At 42.2% G+C, this 17,472-nt stretch overlaps 1 long non-coding RNA gene across 1 annotated transcript; it reads right to left on the bottom strand.

Moving 5' to 3' along the window:
• Window positions 1-10,649: 10,649 nt before the first annotated feature.
• Window positions 10,650-12,703, bottom strand: LOC138417285 (uncharacterized). The gene is made up of 3 exons (XR_011248054.1): window positions 12,619-12,703; window positions 11,765-11,965; window positions 10,650-11,680 (listed from the first exon to the last, which is right to left on the bottom strand). It is a non-coding gene; the product is annotated as an uncharacterized lncRNA (long non-coding RNA).
• Between the last annotated feature and the right edge of the window lie 4,769 nt (window positions 12,704-17,472).

The raw sequence follows: 17,472 nt of genomic DNA, 5'->3' as shown, positions 1-17,472 counted from the left end.
GTTCATCCAATGGTAGTTTGTGAGATGCTGAGTAGTATTTTGGATAAATGTCTTAGAGAGTTGCCTTAAGAACCTTAATATTCTCAACCACACTGGCATGAAGGAAGGTTGTACTGCCACTGAAAGACATGCCAGACCATTAGAAGAATGATGACACACATTTCAGCTTGGGATTTGCTCCCATAAATTTGAGGTCATATCATTTCATCAGAGGGATGTTAAGCCTTTCTTAAGACAACCAGTCAAAGAAAGCGAGAACTAGAGGGTCCCTTCCAGATGTCCTCCTCATTTCACAGGTGAGAATCCTGAGTCCCAGAACAGATAAATGCCTTAGTTAAGGTCCTTAGCTGTTTGGAGGTCAATAGTCATACAGTTTAAGTCCTAGGATTTGGGCCCTTTAATGTTACTGCAGTTGCTGATAGCAGAAGCCAGTTACTCCAACATCATGCAGCATCAGCACCTGGTATACAAAAGGCAACACATAATGGTGCTCTCCCCACATAAGGCTGTGAGATCTTTGATGGCAGGGTTAGGTCTTGTTTATGCTCAACTCCCCAGTGCCTTCCCACAATAGGGGATCCTTTGTAATAGATAAGTGGACAGAAATTGGATTCCTGACACACTCAAAATGTTAATTTTTTGTTTCTTATTGTTGGAATACCAATTTATTAAGTATTCATTGCCCATTCTTTCTCATTCATTCAGTAGATGTGGCTGAGCATCTTCTATGTGCTCAGTAAGGTGGATACAGTGGGCAAAGCAGATGGAACCCCTGGTCTTGTGGAGCTGACACGCCTATCACTGTGTCCAGCGATAGCTGAGCAGCCAAATGGTCAACTTGCCTTGATACACCAGATTCACCAGTCAATCAGATGGGCCAGCTTAGATACTTTAAAAAGCTAGACAGCTGTTCAAGACAGAATGGTGTCATTGGGTTCAGATAATAAGTTTTATGGCTGTTCAAAGGATGGAAGGATTGGTGTAGCCAAAACAGTTTTAGGAGACCCCCCAAAGACAGTTTAGAGTAGTTTCTTGAGAATATGGCAGGATTCAAAATATAGGGAGAAGAGAAAGCGGATGGCATGCCAGGGAGGTGAAGGAAGAGACAAGAACAACATGAGTGTGATTAATGGGCCAAGGATGATTCTAGTCCAGCCAGATTCTCGGTCAGAGAAAGCGAAACTGAGAAATGTCGGGCCAGATGGTGAAGGCACCAGTGAGAGGAAAACCCAAAGAAAAAACAATTTCTTTAACATGCACTTTGAAAACTGGCTGGGGAGTGAGTGACAGGTCTTCTGCAGGTATATAATCTACTTCACTGTGTTTCTATCCTGGTTGAAGGTATACAGGAAATTACTCTTCCATTATCTTTCCATCCTCTTCAGAGCAACACCTCTTCAGGTAAGGAAACCTGCAAAACTACAGTAATTAGAATGGATTGTCAAAACATAAGAGATCAAATGTCCACTTTCTTAGAAAGAAATGTCCACTTTCTTAGATGTTCATACTTCATAATTAATACTCCACAGCTAATACTTTAGAAAATAGATTTCAACTATGTGCTTTAACTTGTCCATCTATTTGTGGATCTAATGTCTGCAATTCGAGTCCAGAGCACAAATATAATAGAAGTGAATTTGACATTTAAAAGTAGAGATAGGGACATATTTTATGTAAATATACATATGCCATAGCTATAGGCCAAACTTCAACTACTATAATGAAGAGGTGTAGAATGAGGTGGGGGGGGGGGCGGGCAATGGACAGATCTGTGATGAAACATCAAACTCTTAAATTAACCACTTTGACAAATCAGTTGTTCTCCCATAAAGTTATGGGTTCTATCTAATTAACAGATCCAATGCACTCTTGGCCTCAATTATTGGCTTCCTTACAAGGAAACATACATGGCCCTCAAACATTCTCTTCTCCTCCTGCTCTGACTCCAGGCCAGCTCTGTGACTTGTGTTGGCCAACAGAACATGTTAGCGTGAAGCCCTATTAGTTCTGAGCCTGGAACTTGAGGGATTTGTGTATTTCTGCTCTGTTTCTTGGATCTCTGGCAAGCCACGATCTGAACACACCAGAGGAGGAGAGACTCTGTGGAGCAGAGCTCAATTGTCCAGCCTTGGCTCCCTTAGATCAGTCAGCAGCCAGCAGACCCACAGCCATGTGACAACCTGGCCAAGATTATCAGAACCACCTCAAGACACAGCTGGCCCCAGATGCATGAGTAAGCCCAGCCTAGATCAGAAATACCATCCAGCTGATCCTCAGATTCAGAAGGTCTAGTAACAAAAGTTTTGTTTTAGTCCACTGAGCTTTAAGTAGACTGTTGAGCAGTAATAACTCTCTGATAAAGACTAGTTCCTGGCTGTACATAAGAGCCTCCCAAGAGTTTTAAAAATATACCAATCACTTCTCTTTATGCTGAAATTCTGTTTAATCTACCTAGATATTCTTCTATTTTGTTGTATTTAAGTTTCTCAGGTTTCTAACATGCAGCCAGAGTCAAAATGACCTGGCTAGAAATTTGCTTCCTCCAACTTCTCCAAATATTAAAAATCAAGGTGAGTAGGTCTTTCTTGTCTTGGGTCTTGATGATACTAAAGTATGTTTGCTCTTGCACATGATATCACTGAGAACAAGGCAAATCTGTCTTCCTACATGCAGAATGGTCCTCTACATGTCCATCTGTCTGTACAGGCACGAAGACAGTGATTTTTGTCCAGTATCCAGGACTATCACTTATGGGATGGTTGAGAGAATTCATCCACCAGAGGCAGCCCCTACCTTCCCTTTGGAAGCTGGTTTAAACAGATATAAACAATTTTGCTATTGTACCTAATATTTAGATCAGGCTGTGAATCTGGCAAAACGAGGTACAAAGGGAAGGTAACAGCTGTAGATCACTGGGGAGTATGGGAGGGACTGTTAGACAGTTTTTATGTTCTAATTAAGGATGCATCAGAGAGTTGCTCTGTGACATTATGTGACCAACCGGGAGGAGGGAGCTTGATAGAGAGCATTTTATTTGAGTAAGATGGCATCATCGACTCAGTGGACATGAGTTTCTCAGAACAAACTCTGGGAGATAGTGAAGGACAGGGGACCCAGGTGTGCTGCAGTCCATGGGGCTGCAGAGTCCGACAGCACTGAGTGACTGAAGAACAAGATCCACGTGGCAGATCCCTTGGTGCCTCCCTTCCCTGGGCGGGTGTGCCCCACCCCAGCTGTGGCACTGTTGGCTGCTGGTGACTCACACCTGCCCCCTTCGGCAGAGAATGGCCTGCACCAGCCAGAAGCTGCCTGCCCGGAAATACCTGAGAGGTTGCTGCCGCTCCCTTCTGACCCTGGGGCAACCCACAGCTGGCTAAGACACAGGGTCCAGAAGCTTCTTCAGGCAGAACAGCCCTTGCGGGCCGTTTGCTTTCTGGAACTCCCCTGGGGTCAGCTGAGGCTCGGTCTTCATGGAAAGCCTGCATCGATGACTTCCCTTGCCCTATCCTTCCTTTCTCCTGTTGTTCTTTCTCCCTCAAAAAGTCACCTGTCCCATAATCCTTTTCTCAGCTCAGCTTCTAGGGATCCTAGCTGAAGAACATCTTGTGAGTGGCTCAGTCATGTCAGACTCTTTGTGGCCCCACGGTCTGCAGTATGCCAGGCTTCCTGGTCCTTCATTGTCTCCCTGAGTGTGCTCAAACCCATGTCCATTGTGTCGGTGATGTCATCCAACCATCTCATCCCCTGTCATCCCCTTCTCCTCCTGCCTTGAATCTTTCCCAGCATCAGGGGCTTTTCCAGTGAGTCAACTCTTCGCACCAGGTGGTCAAAATATTGGAGCTTCAGCTTCAGCATCAGTCCTTCCAATGAATATTCAGTTTGATTTCCTTTAGGGTTGACTGATTTGATCTCCTTGCAGTCCAAGGGACTCTCAAGAGTCTTCTCCAATGCCACAGTTCAAAAGTACATCTGCTTCCCTGAAAAGTCTCTAGCTGTCCATCAGGAGGGCTATCAGTATCCATCAAATCCTATTCCCTCCCACTGGTTCCAAGTACCTACACTCTAAATATCAGCTTCTCAAGTCACATATCTCACTCTGAACACTATTCTTCTCAAGTCGCAGGGATGGTGCTGCGTGGCCATTTTCTTCAGTACCTTAAAAGGTCTCTTTTTCTACTAATGCTTCTCTGACTTCATGCATCCCAGGAAACCTCCATCTTGGGCAGGACTCTGGTGAAACATCTCTGCCTTATTGTTCCACATTTTTCTAGAAAACACTCAAGGTTAAAATGGAGCTCTATTTCCTCCAGGAAAACTTCTCCCCAATTCCAGCCCACATGGATCTCTTTTTCATCTTTTTATTCACTTAAAGTCTGTGCAGGCTATTTCGCTCCTGAAAGAACTCTCTATGTGCTGGCTTTAAGCACAAAATGTGCCTTCCTCTTTGGTTTTATTCATTTGTCTTGTCTTTCCAGCAAAACGGAAGGTCCTCAGTTATAGGGAATGTATCTTTCTTATAATTTCATAGGCCATAGTACCTTGTTTTGCAGATATGTATTAACTGATTAGCTAAAAAATGAAAAGCCTACAATTACACTTATGTTCCATAGTGCAAGGTGTGCATCTAACCTTACCACAAGAGCATAGAAAAGGTTAACTACATAGTTGGGAGCTGCCATTTCAGAATATCACATCTTTAAGAATTATATTCTGTATAATAAGAGCCCAATAGTGGGAAATGCCAAAATGCCAATTTCCCAGTTAATTGTGAGGATAGATACATTTTTTTCTCCCTTGCAAAAGTTGCCGCTGTTTCACATAATGACTTTAACTGTAATGGAAATGAGGCTGGACAAATCAATTTTTAGCCCTGAGCAAGTTAAGTTTGTCAATACAGAATGTAAACAGCAATAGAGACTGGTAGTTAACACTATCATTTTAATCTAATATTATAATAACTCTCCTTTCTCTTTCCCAATTAAATTCAAAATTTTTTTTAATTAAGATGATTTATACCACTAGAATAAAGGCCATTTTTAGACCATGTACTCTAAGCCTTCATTATGCAAAATGATTTAAAATTTCAATTTAAATTTTGTAAGTAACAAAATATATAAATGGAGCCCACATATCAAAAGGGAGCTTTAAATTCTTCCCCCAATTTTCATGCTATAGATTTTAAATCATGGCAATACATTTCAGTGAGTATTTTAACCTTAAATTTAAGTGCATTTATTAGAAATGAAGACATGTTACATGAATGAAAGGGTAAAAAGGTAACTGAGTTGTACTCATCTGAAGGTCAGTCTTCCACCTGAAATCTCACCTATTTGGAAACCAGAAGATACAGTGAGCAGCCCAAAGTCAGTTTACAAAATGATAGAGATTGAGAGAGAGGAAAGGAGGAAATCAGGGGAAGGAAGGATGGAGGCAAGGAAGAAGGGAGGGAGGAAAGATAAAATGAAGTAAAGAGAGAGAGGCAGGAAAGAGGGAAAAATAAGTAAAGATGGAGTCACTCTGGGTTGTTGAAACAACTGTGATAAAGTACAAATGCTGAAAGTCATGGTTTAACAGCTGGGTCCTCAGTTCACCCTGAGCCTATTGACATATATTGCATAGGGTTGTTCCATCCTTGGTTATCTAATTTACCAGCCTCTGCAGATTAAAATCAGCACTTTGTTAAGGGAAGAGAGCTGCAGGAGGCTAGCTACCTATAAAGTCATAACCAGAAGCCAGAGAAAAGAGAAAAACACAGCAGGATGCAGAGAGTGTTGTTTGTTATGGCAGTTGTGAATCATCAAGAAAAGACAAGTTTAGTTCTGGCTTTTTGTGTTGAAAGGCACAGAAGTGAGTAATATGTTTTTGTAAGACTTTCAACAAATGCTTGAAAAACCTGTCATGCCCTATAAGGAAAAGCTGTGAAAATCTGAAGCATTCATGAATGTTTAGAGCTACCTTGAATCTATGGGTATCCAGTTCAGGTACTCTGACCTAGGTTTCTCATAAACTGAAAATATGTCCCCCAAATAGACTTCCTATTAGAACTAAGGAAGTTTACTTGCAGACTTCAGTGGCAGTCCAGTGGTGAAGACTTTGCCTTCCAATGCAGTGGTGCCATCCCTGGTCGGGGAGCCAGGATCCCCCAGGCCTCAGGGCCAAAAAAAAAAAAACCATGAAACAGAAGCAATATTGTAACAAATTCAGTAGAGACTAAAAATAGTCCACATCAGAAAATCTTTTTTAAAAAGGTTTTCTTTGCTTGGAAGATAGGATAACTAAAATTATTAAGAATAACACATTACTCAAGGTGGAAGGGGCAGCAAAAGATGCAATATGAGGAAAACTAACCAGAAGAAGGAAATAGCAGCCTACTCCAGTACTCCTGCCTGGAAAATTTCATGGATGGAGGAGGCTAGCAGGCTACAGTCCACGGGGTCACAAAGAGTCAGACACGACTGAGCGACTTCACTTTCACTTTTCACTTTTTCAAGGTCACAAGAAAGATACAGTTGCATCTTCGGTCAGTCAATGTGGGTGACGTGAGGACCTGAGAAGCAGTTGGGTTGAACTGAGAAAAATAGAATAAGAAATAGATTCTTACCCCAACTTAAACCCAAGAACTATCTAAATTGGATTAGTTTGTCTTAGGTCTCCCTAAATGATCATAGTCTCTAAAATAATAGAACCCTGCTCTCCATCCATCCATGACCCATCAACTGTAGCCATGCCACAGGTGGAAAAGAAGGAAACAGTGGCTACAACCTGAACAAAAAGCACTTTTAAAGACATGAAGGCATTGGAGTGCTTGGTAAGGCTGTAGCTAAATGGGGGAGTACAAACAGGGCAGGTAAGAGTTACAGGTGTGTGTGCCATGGTGTGGCTATGAGGGTCACTAAGCAGATAGGTTTTGCTGGATTTGGTACCCGACGGAACAGAAGCCAAAGGGTAAGAGATGAGAGCAGGTAGCCACTGAGCCTCCAGCTTGGCTGCCTGGGATCAAAGCACTGTTAGTAGACACAGGAAGGGAAGATCAGGTGGCAGTGCTGAGAGCAGTCTACACAGGAGACTCTGGGAGGTGTATTCAGGAGAGCGCTCCAGAAGGCAGTTTGAAAAATCAGTGTCAAGCTCTTGGGAAAGGCCTTGAACTGGGTATCATTGCCTAGATGTGATCAACTGAGTTCCAGTGCAGGTGACTTCAAAAATGGTCAACAGACCAGCGGCAGCATCTGCAAGAAGATAAAAAATGTACTTTTTCTCTTTTTTATTGAACTATAGTTGACTTACAGTGTTGTGTTAGTTTTAGGTATATAGCAAAGTAATTCAGTTATATATCCATGTGTAAATATACATATTTACACACACACACACACATATATACATCTCCTTTTTCAGATTACTTTCCATTATAGGTTACAAGATATTGAGTATAGTTCCCTGTGCTTTACAACAGGTCCTTGTTGTTTACTTATTTTATCTTACATATACTAGTGTATATATGTTAACCCCAAACTCATAATTCATCTCTCCCCCCTCCCCAGAAATGCACTTTCTTAAGCTGTACCTCAGATCCACTGAGTCAGAATCTCTGAGATGTATTTTAGCAGACTCTGCAGATGATTTTTTATGCACTAAAGTTTGAAAAGCACTGGATGAGAAGAGTGGATGAGATCATGGAAGGAGAAAGTATACATCTGAAAGGAAAGAAAGTTTGCACATTGGACAATTCCTTTAAGGAGCTGAAAAGCAGGAAAAAACAAACAAAAGGCCATGCCTCCCCCAATAAAAACACCATAGAAAGACTTTCAAAGGAGCATGAGAAAAATTATGGTGCATTTCAATACAAAAATCAAGGAAAGATAAAATGATGTGTGCACTTATTTTCGGCCCTCTGATATACTGTTAAACTCTGAGTGATGGGACCAGTTAGGGGTATGGTAATATTTAGAGTCAATAGCTCCTAGAATAATCTATTTATTGTTGACAAATCAAGCCTTTCCTATACTAAATAGGGCTGTGGTCACTTTTGGATAAAATGCACTCACTGATGGTTTTTATAGCACTAAGAATGGTGATATTCTAGCAGAGTAGGAGATTTTTCAGCTGCATCTGGCTTTTCTGCCAAGAACATGTGTCTTTAATCCCACGCTCAAATAGACAAATCATTCATCTAAGAAGCTGTAGCACAGTAAACACAGGAAATTTGCAGTGGGTCCCCGAAGGAAGAAACAAAAGAGCTGACTGATCTTGCTCACCTGTAATTTATCAATTTTATGATTTCTCACACAAATATTGAATTAGAGCATTTTAATAACTTTCCTTGAGCAAATGAATTTCTCTCAAATGTTGACTCATAACAGGCACAGAACAAGTTCTCTGTGGTCCCTGATGCTGAAAGAAAATTACTTCCAGCAATTATAGCTCAGCTTAATGATAGCATTTAGTGGACACACCATCATCTGAGCAATGACAAAGCCATCCAGAAAGTACTTGTTTCACAGAGCTCTGGACTAGACTCAGCTCCTAATTCCGGAGTGAAGGTGCCTGGCTTTTGTACAAGTCTGTGACTGGCATCCTTGAGGCCAACAATTGGCTTCCCTAAACTGATGTGGTTAGGGGACATGTCAGTAGGGTGTGCAGCCAAGCCGAGTTTATTTTTACTTCACTACAGACATTTTTCATTTCCATTCAATGGCTGAAGAGGTCTTTGTTCACTGAACGAATCCTTTCTAGCAGCCCCTGTGCTCACTGGCTTCACGTCATAATTAGACATACTGTGGTTGGTAAAAGCCTCATTTAAGTAGATAGCATGCTGATGCTAATAATGTACACACAAAAAGAGAGAGATACTGATAGACAAATTCAACACTCACTGTGTGACCTTGGCTGAGTCACTTTTCTAGAGAAGCCTCAGTGTCTTCATCTGAAAAATGGGAATAAAAATTCCATTTCCAAACAAGAGTGTTTTATGGATTAAGCGAGATGTTGTATATATAATGTTTAGTATTCAATAAAGGATAGACTCGTATTATCTAGTACAGAGTCCATACGTTAGTGTGCAAATGGCATAATTGGAAATATGGCTCTGGATCCAAATTCTGTCTCTTCCACTTATGGGTTAGGATTTCTTGGTTAAGTTTCTTGACTCTCTGGTTTCCCTTCTATTCACTGGCAAAATGAAGGGGATGAGTTGTAATATTTTAAAATTTCTTTTATCTTACAAATTTCATACACCCAGGCCCTGGTGGCTCAGATTGTAAAGAATCTGCCTGCAAAGCAAGAGACAAGGGTTCAACCCCTGGGTCGGGAAGATCCCCTGGAGAAGAAAATGGCAGCCCACTCCAGTATTCTTGCTTGGAAAATCCCATGGATGGAGGAGCCTGGCTGGTGACAGTCTATGGGGTCGCAAAGAGTCCGATATGACTGAGCAACTAACACTTTCACTTTCAGGCACTTTACCAATTGCCCTGAGATTCCTACATTCAAAATTAATAATAAAATGGACTCTAATGTACAAATCATATAAAAGATTTTATAGATATGCCTCCATTTCTCTGAATTTCCAAAGTAAGCTATTTGAGTGAAAAAATACATCCAAACAGAAAAATGACAAATTAAAAATTTCACAAAATGTAACCATGTTATCATCACCCAAATCAAGGACTAGAACTTAACCTGCACCCCAGAGCCTCAGACCACTATATTCTGTGAAAGAATATCTATGAACTACATACAAGGAACAGTATGTAGCCTTTCTAATGAAAACAAAAACAATGCCAACCACCATCAAAATTAAGTTTTAAAAAGAGCCAGGTGGATATATAAGGTATTTGGGATGAGAATAATTAAAAGCTGAATCAAGATAAGTAATCTCAACATTAAAATCTAACACTACCCGTGGTGGATTCATGTCAATGTATGGCAAAACCAATACAGTATTGTAAAGTAAAATAAAGTAAAAATAAAAATTAAAAAAAAAAGCATGCAGAGACAAAAATAAATAAATAATAAAAAATAAATAAAATAAAATCTAACACGAACTTCTAACATCTTAATCATGTCCATACGAACTTGGTCAGTAGAAAAAATCCAAATGTAATATACTATTCAGAAGAAGCCAGATTTCTTTAGATGATCATTCCCAGCCCTGGTTTCTGAGGTCTCTCCCCTGAGCCTTCTGGGGCTCTAGCCAATTGCTTGAATTTTTGCAGTTTGCTTCTCAGATTTGCAGCGCTTTTCTCTGGCTGTTGGTAGAGAGAGTTTCAATACAGGCAGACCTGTGTACATTTGGAAATGGCAGTCAGCATGCTGAAATGTAGCTTCCCTCTGGCTGCATCATTAAATATACCTATCTGCTGAGTTCCAGAGGATAATTCTGTATGCATGCACACTTTTCCTTCTACCATATACTAGCTTTAAACATCAGTAGGCTCCATTAAAGTCACAATAATATTCTCCCAAGCTTGACATCTAAAGCCATGTGTAAGAGAAATTATTTTATAGGAAGTGCAAACTCCCTTGCTTTTTACTTTTGCTTTAGCTTAAAAAAATTTTTTTTAAAGAGAGAGAAACTTTTAGATGATATTGACAATTTGAAAAAGATTATGGGTTCTCTGAGAATTGTCATTTCTTTGAATTTTGGACAGAAAAGATGAAATACTTTTGATTTTATTTATTGTGCTCAATCACATTGGTGCCGCTGCCAGAGCTATAATAACTCAGGGAACTCAAAACAGAGGGAGAAAGGAAGGAAGAGGAGAAAGGGGAGAGACAGGAGGAAGAATTCAAATAGGGATGTTTGCAGGGGCCAGTGCAGGGCTTCGTGGCCCCAGGGAGGCCATGATATAATTCATCATTTGAATTATCATCCAATATATTTTCATTCCCAGTGACTCTCACACCCCCTCCCGCCAACTTCCCTCCCACTGATGCTGAGGTGGGAGGATGCTTTGCTTGGGGTGGAGCAGAGTCCAGGGAAGAATAAAGAACTCAGTCCTCAGGTTCAGGTGCCAAAGTTGGCTCAGAAAGCCCATTTCAGAGAGAAAAAAAGATTAGTTATTAAAACCAAAGCTTTCATTTGCAAACCCAGAGAAGTTATTTATATATGTGTGTATATGTGTATATATATATATATGAAAGCTTGGCAGGCTCAAGGAGAAAAAGGAATATTTTTACTTTTGTTTGTTTTGCTAAGCAAAAGCTAGAGAATTGGGAGGATTCAGAATTGGGTGTGAGTGACTTGGGGCATTTCCTGGACTGAAAGGAGCCTTCCTGGGCTGGGGGCGGGTGGAAGACCCAGAGGCAGCCTGTCGGCAGAGGACAGGTGCCTGGGATGAGGCTTTCCTAGGGGCTCCCACAATTTGTAGGGCAGCCTAGGGATGACAGGCAAGCCCTGTTCAGGCAGAAAGATCAAGACCTCAACCTACGTCCACTCCCCCTATACATGGCACAAGGAGGTCCAGAAAGTTCTGAGAGTGGAATAGGACCCCAAGCCTCAAAGAAGCCCACAAGGCAGACTTTCCCCTGAAGAAGTGCCCGGGACGGACAGGAGCAGTGGCCCCGGAGCCGGGGCTGTGGGGCGGAGGTGGGGATAGACCGTGGGCACTGGAGGACAAGCACAGATGGCATCCCTTCTTCTCATTCCGGATGCACAGCCGCCTCGAAATGAAGCGAGGAAGGAGCCCTGTGGAGGCAGACAACAGCCTTGCTGAGAAAGGAGTGCCCTCAAGAGTCGAAATCACCTTCATATTTGCCTCACCGACGTTACATGTGAACCCTGAGGGCCAGAGTCATCTTAGACGCGGGTGAGGGCGCGCTGGGGAGCGAGCTGACTTCAATTACAGATAAAAGGTTGTGCTTCCGTGTTTCTGCCCCCAGTGTGTCCACCTCACAGGGACTTCAGGAGCCTCTTCCGTTCCAGGGGAGACTGTTGCTTCTTCGTATCTCTGCCTTCTTGGCATAGGCTCCCCTGTGAGGTAAGAAGGTTCCATGTGGGTAACTAAGCAGTGGGTAGGCTAATCCGCCCTTCAGCAAGGGGGGCCTGCAGTCCCGACATCCATAGGAGAGCATCCTTACAGCCCGGAAACAGGCAGGCCTGTCACCCACCCCCTCCGGCTACCAGCTGAAGATGCTCAGGAAGGCCCGCTGGTGACGCACCTGCACCCCAGTATCCTGTAGTGTCTCCCTGATTTCTACTCTCCATTGCACCTTTGGAGGCTGAATGGGAAAGAAATGACGTCTCCCTCCCCCTGGCTGGTCCACCCTTGCACCTTTTCTCAGCAAAGCTTGAGCCCAGGGAAATGACGTAGAAGTTTTGCTCTGAAGCCACCTCTACAGTCTGTGGAGAAGCTCCCAGTCAAGTGTTCTTTGGCTAGCTTTTCAAAGAGTCCTTCCCAAAGCGTAGCCAAGACCAACAGCATCACATAGAAGCTGGTTAGGATGCAAATTTTTGAGGCCCCACTGACAGAGGAGAAAACTCTGGGGTAGGAATCTGTTTGAACAACTGCCCACTCCCACCCCCAGCCTATGTAAGTTAACTCTGAAATGCACTGTCTTCAGAGACTTAAGTGGTCCCTCTGTGTTGAACTACACTGAAGAGCGAAGGTACTTCCTAATACAAACCTGAAGGTCCTCTGGAGCACCAGTATCTCAGGAAGCCATCATCAGTCCTCCAGCAGGTATGCCAGTTCATTAACAGAAACTGAACTTCTGAAAGTGAAAGAGGAGAGTGAGAAAGCTGGCTTAAAACTCAACATTCAGAAAACTAAGATCATGGCATCTGGTCCCATCACTTCATGACAAATAGATGGGGAAACAGTGGAAACAGTGACAGACTTTATTTTGGGGCTCCAAAATCACTGCAGATGGTGACTGCAGCCATGAAATTAAAAGACGCTTGTGCCTTGGAAGAAAAACTATGACCAACCTAGACAGCATATTAAAAAGCAGAGACATTATTTTGCCAACAAAGGTCTGTCTAGTCAAAGCGATGGTTTTACCAGTAGTCATGTATGGATGTAAGAGTTGGACTAGAAAGAAAGCTGAGTGCCAAAGAATTGATGCTTTTGAACTGTGGTGTTGGAGAAGACTCCTTGAACAGCAAGGAGATCCAACCAGTCCATCCTAAAGGAAATCAGTCCTGAATATTCATTGGAAGGACTGATGCTGAAGCTGAAACTCCAATACTTTGGCCACCTGGTAGAAAAAATTGACTCATTTGATAAGACCCTGATGCTGGGAAAGATTGAAGGCGGGAGGAGAAAGGGACGACAGAGGATGAGATGGTTGGATGGCATCACTGACTCAATGGACATGAGTTTGAGTAAGCTCCAGGCATTGATAATAGACAGGGAAGCCTGGAGTACTGCAGTCCATGGGGTCACAGAGTCAGACAAAACTGAGTGACTGAACTGAACTGAACCATGCTTGTAACTCTAAATTCTCTGTGTGGCCCTAAATCTCACTGCTATGGCTTTATAATGAAGACATAGAGTGGGCAAAATTTGTGAGCCATTTCAATGCAGCCCACTGCCTAAATGTTTAATCCAGATAAGAGGTAACCTACCAGGGCTCAGGAACATTGTCCAGCTGCCCCTGCCCTATTGCAAAAAATATTCCTGTCCACAAGCTAATCTTATCTTGAAGTTCCTCTTGTTTCTTGGGCCAGCTGTGGTGCAGACTAAGTATTAGAATAACCTGAGAATCTATTGCAAAAGAATTAGTATGCCAAAAGATTCTTATTTAACTCATCTGGGGTGAGTCCTGGGCTCAGTATTTTTCTAAATTTGCCCAGTGATTCTAATATGTAGCTTGAGTTGCACCTAGGGTCTTGGCTAAACCAACAGACCCAGAAATGTCAAGTCTCCCTGGTTGAAACTTTGTGGATTGTTTAAAGGTATGAAGGAGAAGGAAAGGCAGATGGATGTGTCAGGCACATTACAAATATTAGCTCATTGGACTTTACAAATAACACTGAGAAGGTGTCAGTAGACTCTTAACCAGTGATGGAAACTAAGCAAGTGTGGAGCCAGGATTTAAGGTCTTAGTTGAAAACCTATATCTTATTTGCTAAATGCAGAAACTAAGTGATACAAATGAATATATATATAAATATACACTGGAATATCATGAGCTAAACCAAGATGTTTAGCTTGAGACATCACAGTACACAGATTCCATACTGGTTCATAGTATAATCAACACACAAAATACCAGACTGAAGGGGATTCCTTGGGCTCTTCTTACCAGCTTTGCAAGATGTACATTTTCTCTCCAACCTGTCTTCTCAGGTGTTGCTCTGGGGGGTGCCTAACCAGTGATGTATGTGTAGACTTGCAGTACCACTTGGAGGCTTGCAGTACCACTGTATAGCAATCTTGTTGTGAAACAAAAATGGAGTGGTAGGGTAGAGCATTTCTCTATGCAGTGGGGTGACATGACACCGATGTCAACTTCTTCAACCCTGGATGTCTCCCTGGGACAATGAGAAGGCAGTATTATTCTCAAAAAGAACATACACTCTCCCTCAAACCCGCCTGGTGTCCCACAACTCCTCTACTTATTATAGGACTTTGGACAGACACTTAACCTCCCCATACCTCCGATAAAGTGAAAGTGAAAGTGCTAGTTGTTCAGGTGTGTCTGACTCCTTGCGGCCCCATGGACTGTAGTCCACCAGGTTCCTCTGTCCATAGAGTTCTCCAGGCAAGGATGCTGGGGAAAGTGGTCATTTCCTTCTCCTGGGGTCTTCCCAACTTAGGGATTGAGTCTGGGTCTCCTTCATTGCAGCCAGATTCTTTACCACCTGAGCCACCAGGGAAGCCCCATGGCTCAGATAACCGATCTGTAAAATGGAGGAAAGCACCTTGAGATGCCACCTCCTTGCCTGGCTATTGTCAAGACTGTAATGATGTACACGAAGCATGGAACTCAATGCTGATGGTATAACTTATTATTGTTTCATGACTTAAAACAGCCTTCTGCCCTCTTCCTCCTTTACTAACATTGAAACCTACATCCATCAGCATGGACACTTCCTGATAGCCCCTCTTCCCTGCAAAGCTCCAGGAGCCATGCTCACTACTAGTATACCATGGAACATGTTACTGAAACAGCCCAATAAACTGAAGTGAGCAAAGTTGTCACAGAGCTGCCTTAGTCACTTTGAATAGGAGCTCCTCGAGGACAGGGACTATCTTGGCACCCATTAAATTCTCAGCGTCTAGCCCAATGTCTGCTCAAAAAAGATTCTCAATGAACATTTGTACAATCTGTAAACAAAGCATAAATATTCAGGCATGGCCAATCTAGAATGGTTGGTGTTTTCTTCAAACCCGCAAAATGTCACTACTGGGTCTCTGGCTGGAATAGAGGTATCACTGCTCTTCATTTTCTCTGCAGCTCCTTATCCATCCTGGACTCATCAATTTGGACCCCTGTGTGGATGTTTCCTACTCATAACTAAGATAAGACAAACTCTCAGCTCCTATAACCCACCATGTTCAGTTCAGTCTCTCAGTCGTGTCTGACTCTTTGCCACCCCATGGACTGCAGCATGCCAGGCTTCCCTGTCCATCACCAACTCCCAGAGCTTGCTCAAACTCAGGGCCATTGAGTCAGTGATGACATCCAAACATCTCATCCTCTGCCGTCCCCTTCTCCTCCTGCCTTAAATCTTTACCAACATCAGGGTCTTTTCCAATGAGTCAGGTCTTCACATCAGGTGGTCAGAGTATTGGAGCTTCAACTTCAATATCAGTCCTTCCAATAAATATTCAGGACTGATCTTCTTTAGGACTGACTGGTTTGATCTCCTTGCAGTCCAAGGGACTCTCAAGAGTCTTCTGCAAAACCACAGTTCAAAAGCATCAATTCTTCAGCTCTCAGCTCTTGATGGTCCAACTCTCATTCATACATGACTACTATAAAAACTGTAGCTTTGACTAGATGGACCTTTGTCAGTAAAGTAATGTCTCTGTTTTTTCAATATGCTGTCTAGGTTTGTCATAGATTTTCTTCCAAGGAACAAGTGTCTTTTAGTTTCATGGCTGCAGTCACCATCTGCAGTGATTTTGGAGCCCAAGAAAATAAAGTATCTCACTGTTTATATTTTTTCCCCATCATTTGCCATGAAGTCATGGGACTAGTTGCCATGATCTCTGTTTTTTGAATGTTGAGTTTTAAGCCAACTCTTTCACCCTCCTCTTTCACTTTCATGAAGAGGCTCTTTAGCTCCTTCTCACTTTCTGCCATAAGTGTGGTGTCCTCTGTGTATCTGAGGTTATTGATATTTCTCCTGGCAATCTTGATTCCAGCTTGTGCTTCATACAGTCTGGCATTTCACATGTTGTACTCTGCATATAAGTTAAATAAGCAGGGTGACAATATACAACCTTGATGTACTCCTTTCCCAATTTGGAACTGGTCTGTTGTTCCATGTTCAGTTCTAACTGCTGCTTCTTGACCTGCATACAGATTTTTTAGGAGGCAGGTAACATGGTCTGGTATTACTATCTTTTTAAGAATTTTTCAGTTTCTTGTGATCCACATAGTCGAAGGCTTTAGTGTAGTCAATGAAGCAGTATTAGATTTTTTTTTTTCTGGAATTCTCTTTCTTTTTCTATGATCCAACAGATGTTAGCAATTTGATCTCTGGTTCCTCTGCCTTTTCTAAATCCAGCTTGAACATCTGGAAGTTCACAGTTCATGTATTGTTGAAGCCTGGCTTGGAGAATTTTGAGGATTATTTTGCTAGCATGTGAGATGAGTGCAATTGTGCAATAGTTTGAACATTCTTTGGCATTACTTTTCTTTGGGATTGGAATGAAAACTGACCTTTTCCAGTCTGTGGCCACTGCTGAGTTTTTCAAATTTGCTGGCATATTGAACGTAGCACTTTCAGAGCATCATCTTTCAGGATTTGAAATAGTTCAGTTGAAATTCCATCACCTCCACTAGCTTTGTTTGTAGTGATGCTTCCTAAGGCCCACTTGACTTTGCATTCCAGGATGTCTGACTCTAGGTGAGTAACCATACCATCGTGGTTATCTGGGTCATGCAGATCTTTTTTGTATAGTTCTTCTGTGCATTCTTGCCACCTCTTCTTAATATCTTCTGCTTCTTTTAGGTCCATACCATTTCTGTCCTTCATTGTGCCCATCTTTGCATGAAATGTTTCCTTGGTATCTCCAATTTTCTTGAAGAGATTTCTAGTCTTTCCCATTCTACTGTTTCCCTCAATTTCTTTGCCTTGATCACTGAGGAAGGCTTTCTTATCTCTCCTTTTTCTTTGAAACTCTGCATTCAGATGGATTTATCTTCATTTTCTCCTTTACCTTTCACTTCTCTTCTTTTCTCAGCTATTTGAAAGGCCTCTTCAGACAACCATTTTGACTTTTTGCATTTGTTTTTCTTGGGGATGGTTTTGATCATAGCCTCCTGCAAGATGTTACGAACCTCTGTCCATAGTTCCTTAGG

This window comes from Ovis canadensis, chromosome 13, assembly GCF_042477335.2.
Source record: "Ovis canadensis isolate MfBH-ARS-UI-01 breed Bighorn chromosome 13, ARS-UI_OviCan_v2, whole genome shotgun sequence".
Classification (NCBI taxonomy): domain Eukaryota; kingdom Metazoa; phylum Chordata; class Mammalia; order Artiodactyla; family Bovidae; genus Ovis; species Ovis canadensis.
This window is presented reverse-complemented; position numbering and strand designations above follow the sequence as displayed.